Below are 9,821 nucleotides of genomic sequence, written 5' to 3'. Positions count from 1 at the left end.
TGTACTAACACCGGTAAACTTACAGCTGACCTGGAGGTAAAAATAAAAGCGGCAAAGGCCCGGTTGGAACATCTAGCTAATGATTTTGATGGTACTCAATCATTGACCAATGCTATTGATGGTCAATTTTTGGTTACAGAATTATAGATATCAGCCTTGGAGAAAGATATTGACAGATTATTCCAGCGAACTAGAGAGTTGAGAGCATTGGTTAGTCCTCGGTTGAACACTTTGTTACTTCATAAGCGGGAAAGTATAGAATTAATGAATAAACCCAGACCGACGGATCTAATAGAAGAATAACTACATGCATACATTCTTAATGGGTTTGTATCTATTTTGGGAACATTGAAAACTGGTTGGGATACTTAGGATTTTTGAAGGGTGCTTACGCAAATATATTCAAGTACATCTAGATCGGACAAACACATTTTAATTTCATTCTTTCATTAATTTGCCTCGACCTTTGTCATTGATGTAAAAGGGGGAGAGGTTGATGTGAAAAATGTTAAGGGACATAAGAAGTATGTATAGCTCAGGGGGGGCAAGGTCAGTTTTGGTCATTAGTTTTGGGAGGAACCGGGACAACACTTCAACAATCCATTTTTCAATGAGTGTTGCCATCAATGTCAAAGGGGGAGATTGGTTGCAATTGACACTCATCTGGTTTAGTTGTGTTGTCATTAATGGAAACAGACATCATATTGGGTTGGACACTTAACCAATACTCAACGGTATTCATGATTCGTCATCTATCATTTAGGGAAACTGGTAAACTAGGAACCGATATATGAGGCCGACATAGGAGATTGATCCGACATGTTTACACGATAGAAATTAGTGGCATCGGTCATGAAGTTTAATGCATTTATTTTTGTCTAGGCTGACATGTAAATAACTTGTAATATCATTGTAAGTCGACATAAGACATTTATGTTTGTGATTGGGAAGGGTATTTAAGTCAGTCTGGTTAGGTTATTTTGTAGATATACACAAATAGATGGAATGTATTGTGATGTGATATTGTGCGAGCAATGTTGATCGACTGAATGCTATATAATATTATGTAGTCGGTCTTGGTTATTGGTTTAGAGGTTTGGGATGTGAAGGAAGTTACCGGTAAGAGAGGACACAATGAAAACCGGTATAGGCATTGCTTGAGCCGAAACTCATCCAGCATAGTAGATGCATTCTCTGAGTTCATAATTTTGTTTGCAACTACCATATTTGGTGTTTGTAGTCAGTGGGGCTCCTTTTGTGATGAGCAGTGCGCTCTAGGTTGTTGGCCTTCCTGCATGTGCAGGCCCCTATTGTAATATTTATTCATTTGGCTAGTGGATAGATATTGTGGGTCAACAATCCCACCATGGTTTTTCCTCTTTGAGGTTTTCCACGTATAAATATTTGTGTTATGGTGTATGCTCTTGTGGTTGTTTCATTTCTACTTACTGTTATATTCTTTTATGGGTACCACTTACTGAAATACTTTGTTAATAAGGTTAAGATTGATCTCACCAGTATTCAAAATGAGAAATTATAAATAAACTATAACTCCAAAATTGAATTCAAAAGATTGAAAACCGCAATATGATGAATAAATTTGTAAATCTGTAAGTAAAATGGATATATCTACATGAATAACCTCAAAATCCAATATATATGTGATATTAAAAATAGTCATCATAATAAAATTATATTATATAAACAACTACATGATTTTCCATCAATGAAAGTGATGGCATGGATAGTTCATAAAAGAGAGGCTCACACAAATTCATTTGATGTGCAAGAAAAATATTCCTATTTTCTTAGATGCTTTAAAGTATGGCTTTACTGAGTCAACTAGAGAGGAACTCTAACATAGACATATCATTTGTGAGGAAATTTTAAACAGAGATACGATAACATGGGATTTCCAAGGGCCTTGGTAGACTTGGCTTCATTCTAAGGATGCAAGTTACATGGTAAAACTAAGCATACGAAGGTAAATTGTCATACATTCCTCATAAGAGTGGATTTATTTTTTTAAGGGAATCTGTCAATCTCTCATAAGTACTCATTCCAAAATTTAGTCCAAAACAATCATGTCAAACATATGATGACAAAGAGGTTTATGTCCAAGATATTTATTCCACTCCTTCTGATGAAAGCGATGTTTAAAAAAAGTTCTAATGAAACTTCAAAATATTTAGAAGATACACGTGACAAATTTATCATGAGTATTAAAAAAAAAACTAAAAAATCTAAGATGAAGTCTGACCAAATTGCAATGATTTAAGAATGTTTGCAAGCTTAATAGATTATACGTTAACCTTAATTAATGTATATTGTTGTGAAAATACTCAACATGCATGATATGATTTCATTTAGTTCTTATTGAGGTTAGGTCATGACACTGACAAGGCTAACTATGCTTGTGAAAGGCAAAGGAATTTTCTATATTGGAGTGCACCCATTCAAGAAAGTCGTACCTTTTCCAAATAAGGGAAGAATCCTATTATTTGAAGGTACAACAGAATGGAAGGATGGAACTCAATCTTATAATAGCAAAAATCAGTATTCATAGCAGATTTGAAACAAGATCACATGTATTTTTAGGTGTGGCTTTTGTTTAGTATAAATCTATATTCCGTATGTTTTATGCAAGCAAAGCAGAATGCCATAGCAAGTTACAAAAAAAAAAATCCCTGCTGAACACCAACAGCAGTCTTCAGCAATTTCATTATATAGCAACATGGTAGCAGACCTTCCCAGCAGCAAGCAATCAGACTGTAAAGAGAAAAAATACAATACGGGGCAGTAAATCAGCTGCAATTTCATTAAACATTGAAGGATTTTTCATCAAAGGTAACTATATTTTAAGGATTTTTCATCAATATATCTATCAAAGGTGGTTTATTTTAGGAAGTCTTTCATCTTCAGTGGAATGTTTTTCCACCAAATACCTCACAAAATCATATTTTAAGACACATAAGACAACAACTTGCAAAAATTACAAAACACACAAAAGTCCTCTTCAACATTAAAGAGAATATAACTTAATAGAATGGAATACACACAAATAATCAAAGACAAAAATGTTTTGGAGATCTTCCCAAATTACTAGAAATTGACTCAAAAAAAGATATTTAACTACCAAGTGTTGAAGGATTAACTAGCAACGTTGAACACAACCGTGCAATAGAATACAAATAGTTGAGTATGAAATGCCATTTTCTAAACTGGTTAAAACAAAATTGTACATATGTTGTACTCCCAAAATCTCTTTATCTGTGTTTTTTCTTGTCAGGAATTGTTTTCTATTTCCTATAACCTATTCCTTGATAACATATGGATTACAGCTAACAATCACTTAAAGGGAATATTTTAGTGATCTTTAAATATCTGAGACATCAGTTAATTTTGACCGAAGGTTTCCAAATAACTTTTGGATCTTTGTATTTCATGATTTTAATTTAAACCTTTGAAATTGTTTATGAATTAAAATAAAGCAAAGAACACTAGGAGTAGAAAAGCTTATAGGGCTTCCTAAAAGCTCATAATCTTTTATTACATAGGTGGATTATAGGCAATCTATATCAGATATAAAGATTGGTTGTTCTAAAAACCAATGAATGTCAATTAGAGTATGAAAAAGGAAATTATAGTTCCTGCATCATCACAAACACCCCACTCCAAACTCTTTATTTACACACAGAAAGCTCTCTAGTCAATGTTCTAATTTTAGTAGAGTGAAGCTGGAAGAACTTAAAAGATCGTTTTGTTTTAATTTCAATTTTAGTGGAAATAAAATCACTAGCAGTTGAAATATCGGCTGTTTAGATGGGGTGGATTGAGTTAGACATGCATGGGTTACAAAAAAAAAGACACAATCCACACAAACTGAATGCATATCTTCCATATTCAAAAAAGACACAATCCACACAAACAAAAATATCTTCCACATTCAAAAATACATATATTCTACATAAATTGAATTTCAAAGTTTATTTAAAAACACATATATACTCATTAAGTTAATGTCAACATTTATTGAAAAACACATATATGCATAAATTAAATGTCAAACAAAATTCACACATAGAAACATACACAATTCCAGACATACTTCACACCAAGTGCAATCAAACACAAAATAAACACTAGTTCAAACATCTCAAAATGCAAGAACACACAAAAAATGAACATTGAAGTTACAAAACATAGTAAAGTAAAAACATACCACATGGAGTCCATTCAAACATGACAAATTTAAAGCACACATGCAACCCAAAGTGAATATCAAATTTATTTCAACACATACATCGCAATATGAGTGCCAACATTTAATTCAAACACACACCACATAAAGTCAATTTTTAAATGTGCTACACATGCACATACATACAATGCATGCAATTACACCACACAAAGTAAATACAAAAATTCACTTTCAAACATGCACATACACAAAAAAATAAATAAAAGTTAATTCCAACCACACTTCACACAATGTACAACCACACCTATAAATAAAATGTCAAAGTTAAACACATTAGGTTTCTTCAAATATGACAAAGTTAAACATATACCAAACAAAGTGAATGACCATGGTACTTCAAATGCACATGAAGTAAATCCAAAGTGAATCCTCAAGTTCAAACCCATTTCACATTAATGTTCAAACATAGAACATAAATTAGCACACTCTTCAAAACACAATAAACAAACAAGTTTGAAAGTGACTTCAAACAAAAAATTAATGAATGTCAATGCTCTTACCCACACTTCATATAAACAATAAATGCAAACAAAGTGAATGTCAAAGTTCAAACATACAAAGTGAATGTCACAATGAATCAAATGTAAATGAATTCCAAAATTCATACTCAGACTTCAATAAATAATGAATAAATCAGTATTCAAGAACACACTTACACAATAAATAGATGAATTTTAAAAATAAGATACACATGTTTAGATCACAACGTACTAATAACACAACATTAATTCTTACAATGTTATCAAATTACAGTATAATTAAAAGATATTATAAAAATTAAATAATTATACTATACAAAAAATTTCATGTCATTAAATGTGACATGGTAAAATAAAATAAATAAAAAATAAGTTTGAATTTTATATAATATAAAGATATAAAAAATCAACACGAAGACATTAGACTGAAGAGAATGATCATGACCAATGACCATTCCCTCCAGTCTAGAGGAGGGGGCAAAGTCAACCCCTCCCAAATAAACAACAAATCCATTTACATATATCAATTTACAAATTACTTGATCAGTTTGATTCAAAAGTAAGATTAGTTTTACATTGACTGCAATAAATATTGAGATAGTCCAGCATCACTCTACAGACATGGCAAAGATATTTATGTATATATCAATAGTATCTCTAGCACATCAAATGCTTGAGCCAGATCTAGACATTATCAGCATCTCATGTTTTCAATGTTGCAAGCTGATCGGAATGTTTTTGAAGTAGATCTGCATACTTGATCAGTATGTGTCTCCTCTCTAAAATCACAAGAATAATTACTGAGTCATGATTTATTAAAATAACAAAAAAAAAAAAAGTAAAAACCAGTTTCCTTGCTGATGACTAAGAGAACTCACAGAAAACTTAATTCAATATCAAATTTAATCAAAGATGTTTCAACATTACCACTGATACATCAATCTTAAAACCCAACAAACCAAATCTATCAGCTAAAAGGTTTCTCTCAATAGAAAAACTTAGTGAAACAGTAGCTGCTCCTACCAAGTTTCTTAACCAAAAGGAAGCCATTCCTACTACCAAAAGGTTTATCTCAATACCAGAAAGCTAAAGAAGAACGTAGAAAATTTGCAAAGCTTTTCTTTTCTCAAAGTCACAATAATACATTTTCAAAGCGATATATAAAAACTATGAGAAGCCTCACTTTCACTCAAACTGACCAGATTACTGATATCAATACAAAGAAGTTGGAGAGCTCTGTTTTCATGTCAGCAGAGACTAAGAATGAAAGAAGTTGGAGAGCTCTGTTGTTATACTTAGATATATATAAGAAAGCATTACCTGAGATTGAAAAATAAATACCGAGAGATTTGTACAATGAGTTAGATGCTAGGAGATTGTCTGCAGTTGAAGAGGATAAATATATAAAGATGTAGGAGTTATTGACTATTTGTGGTGCTATAACTGATAAAGAGATGCAATAGTGTCTGGAATATGCAAACAAAACAATTTTCTGGATCAAACACCAACATGTGAGTCTCATGGTAGGTAGAGTAAATGAAATAGTTAAAGAGACCCACGAGGCATGGGTAAAATTCTTTGCAGATAAACCTGATTTTTTACTCCATCGGTATTCCCTCCTAACTCTGGAATTCAAGACATCTTAGATGATGGTAAGGGGAAAGGTATATTACTTTTGGATTCACCGATTTTGAAACAAAAACTAACAAAGGATATTCCTCCAGCAGTATCACCTGTACATATAGAGAAACCTTGCACATTCATATTCAATTAACAACAATTAACAACAGCATCGCCTAAAAAAATTGTACCACCATTTGCCTTGTCCGCTTGCATACCTAAACAATTTTCCAAACTCTACATACCCATAATGGACTTTTAGTAGAATTCTTACGGAATATATTGACCACACAATGAACACAAGTTGGAAACCATATAATTCCTCAAACCCTGACATACATTTGAAAACCATATAATGAGCACCTCAAATCATTAATTCCTCAAATCCCGGTGGGCGTGGGACTTCTAGCAAACACAGAGCCACAGACAAATTAATTAAAAGCAAAAAATATTTCTTCAGCAGTGTCATGTAGCTATTATGTGGAGTCTTTAGTCAGAAGGTGTTGGTTGAGGGAATCTAGAATAATGAATGATCATTCAATAATTTATTAATTTTTATGACATTATTTTTTATAACAGTTTGAGAATACATGAATATAACTGAAATTTACACCTATAACAAATAACTAAATACAAAAACTAATGTTCATTATCCTTGACAGATTCTTATGGATTTTAAAGCCACTAAAGTGTGATTCTCAAGATACCTTCATTGTTTCTCAAGCATTTATAGGGCCATTGAGTTGTATATGACCTGATGGAGAAGATAAATAATTAATGTATCACTTACAAAACAACACAATTCCTTTTCAAGATTGAAGATGATATAACTTGAATACACACAAATGCTGAAAGACAAAATGCATTTTTCAGATCTTCCCAAATTACTAGAAATTGTAAAAATGAAGGAGAAAAAAGATATTTAACTACAAGTGTAAAAGGATGAACTAACAACAATGAACACAACAGTGGTATAGGATACAGACAGTAAAGTATGAAATGCCATTTTCTGAACTGGTTGAAACATAACTCTTGACTCTTGCAAATCAAATGTACATATGTTGTACTCCCAAATTTTCAGTAGATTTATTTTGCATTTTTTCTTCTCAAGAGTTGTTTTATATTTTTTAAAACCTATTCCCTAATATAATATGGATTTTCGCACTTTGATAGGCCTAATGTAGAATGACAGCTAACAATCACTTAAGGGAATATTCTAATTATCTTTAATTATCTAAGACAACAACTTTCCAGAGAACTTTTGGATCTTTAAATATCATGATTTTCTAAGACATGAATTTTTTTATACTTAAAAACAAAGCAAAGAACATTAAGATTAGAAACGCTTATAGGGCATCCTAAGAGCTTATAACCTTTTATTACATGGGTACATTGTTGGAAATCTATATCAGAAACAAAGATTGGCTGCCCTGAAAACCAATAAATGCCAGTTAATATATGAAAAAGGAAATTATAATCCCTGGATAACCACAAACACCCCATCCCAAACTCTCTACAGGAGGAGCAGCCCTATATTTACAAATAGAATTTCTCCAACCAATATTAACACATTAAGTAAAGAGTGCAGCTTGAGCTGAAAGAGCTTACACAGTCGTTAAGTTTTTAATTTCAAATTTACTAGAAATAAAATCACTAGCAGTTGAAATGAGACAGTATGACGGTCGGCTGTTTAGATGAGGCAGCTTGAGATAGACATGCATTGCAGGGAGGGAGGAACATAACAATCAATTTCACATCTTTCTTAATTCATATTATTAAAGGTACTTTATGTGAGATGGCATGCGCTAGGCAGGCGTAGCAGGGGACAAGGAATATAACAACCAATTCAACACCTCCCATGACGAGTATTAGTAATGAGAGTAATGAGTTGAGAGCTTCTGAATAAGAGTAATACACAGTTATATCCAGAATGTCTTATCCCATCACAATGGACTGTGATGTCATCATATGCTGGCTGTTCGTGAGCTTACTTGAGCTATTGGGGAGAGAAGTAAATAAAAATGTTTTTCAAATCTATTCTGATTAATATTAGATATTAGATACTTGGGTAAAATGCAGGGTATTTACTTTAAGAAATAAGCTCTAGCAAATTCTATATAAATCCTAGCTAATTTTAGTCATATCAAGAGATGGAGATGATAAGATATAGCCATCTGATGAGGGAATGCATACCTGGTCATCCCCTGAGTCAATGGTAAGTTGAAGGCCAAGCTAAAGATGATTTGTATTGTCCTCCCGAACAAGATAAAGATTAATATTGTGAAGCAATCTATTAAATCCCTTGAGCAAAATTATAGAGGATTTAGAATGAGAGCGCAGATTGTTCCTTATGATAGAAAGAGCGAAGTGCTTTGAGACACCTAGTATGTGACTGCCATATTCAACATGTGCAGGTGAAATGGAATTATGAGAAATAATACAGCCATGAGGTCCAGAAGTATTCCTTGTCCTCTGAATTTCAGTCAAAATGACTGCTTTCTTGAGTAGATGAAGACCAGATCCGACACAGCATCCAATCCACTGACTGCAAATCTAAGCAGTGGCTCACAAGCAATGCAGCCTCATGAATCACAGCGATAGATAACAGTGGTTGGTCTCTACCTACACCTGCAATGCAGCCTCATGAAAGTTGAGCCATAATTTGCAAACCACAAGCAAAAGTACCAAAAACGATGCAAATGCACAAAAACCCCTCAAAACCCATATGAATACAGAAAATCAGATATGCATATACTGACGAATGGAGGCATAATCAATACTAGAATCCTCAACCAAAGAAGATGCACACTTATACAAGCATCAAGAATCCAAATCACAATTCAAAGTACGCCACAAAAAAATTAAAGAAAATCAAATTCAGAAGAAGTTGCCTTGAGAAGCCAGATTGAGAATACACAGGCAACACATTGAACTATGTACATAAAAAAATATATGCACAATCTTAACCACTCTAGGCGCACAAATTCATGAGATAGAGACCCATATACCCACAATGTGGAACAAATATAAAATACTTCCACAGTGACAGACATTTGCAGACATCCAAGATTGTAATGCAGAAGTTGCAGAAAACTCCCACAAATTGAGTTGATTGATTATAGGTGGATAGCTGTTAGGGCATCCCGGAGGTAAAAACTAACTAAAACACAAAAGCAAAAAGTGCAGAAAAAACTAACTAAAACTTTACAAAAATCGCCTACAAAAATTGTACCACCATTTGCCTTGTCCGCTTGCATACCTAAACAATTTTCCAAACTCTACATACCCATAATGGACTTTTAGTAGAATTCTTACGGAATATATTGACCACACAATGAACACAAGTTGGAAACCATATAATTCCTCAAACCCTGACATACATTTGAAAACCATATAATGAGCACATCAAATCATTAATTCCTCAAATCCCTGGATGAAGTGAAACTGAAAGCATCAACGAT

General features: G+C 32.9%; 1 long non-coding RNA gene across 1 annotated transcript in view; it reads right to left on the bottom strand.

Annotated features, from left to right (window-relative positions):
• Window positions 1-5,098: 5,098 nt before the first annotated feature.
• LOC131070416 (uncharacterized) overlaps window positions 5,099-9,821 on the bottom strand; it is a 71,566-nt gene continuing 66,843 nt past the window's right edge. Inside the window, exons 2-3 of the long non-coding RNA XR_009372037.1 lie at window positions 8,554-8,988; window positions 5,099-5,519 (exon numbers count right to left, since the gene is read on the bottom strand). This is a non-coding gene — a long non-coding RNA (uncharacterized LOC131070416). The remainder of the gene's footprint in view (window positions 5,520-8,553; window positions 8,989-9,821) is intronic.

Source organism: Cryptomeria japonica, chromosome 3, assembly GCF_030272615.1.
Source record: "Cryptomeria japonica chromosome 3, Sugi_1.0, whole genome shotgun sequence".
NCBI classification, from domain to species: Eukaryota; Viridiplantae; Streptophyta; class Pinopsida; order Cupressales; family Cupressaceae; genus Cryptomeria; species Cryptomeria japonica.
Note: the sequence above shows the minus strand (reverse complement) of the source record. Positions and strands in the feature narration are given on the sequence as shown.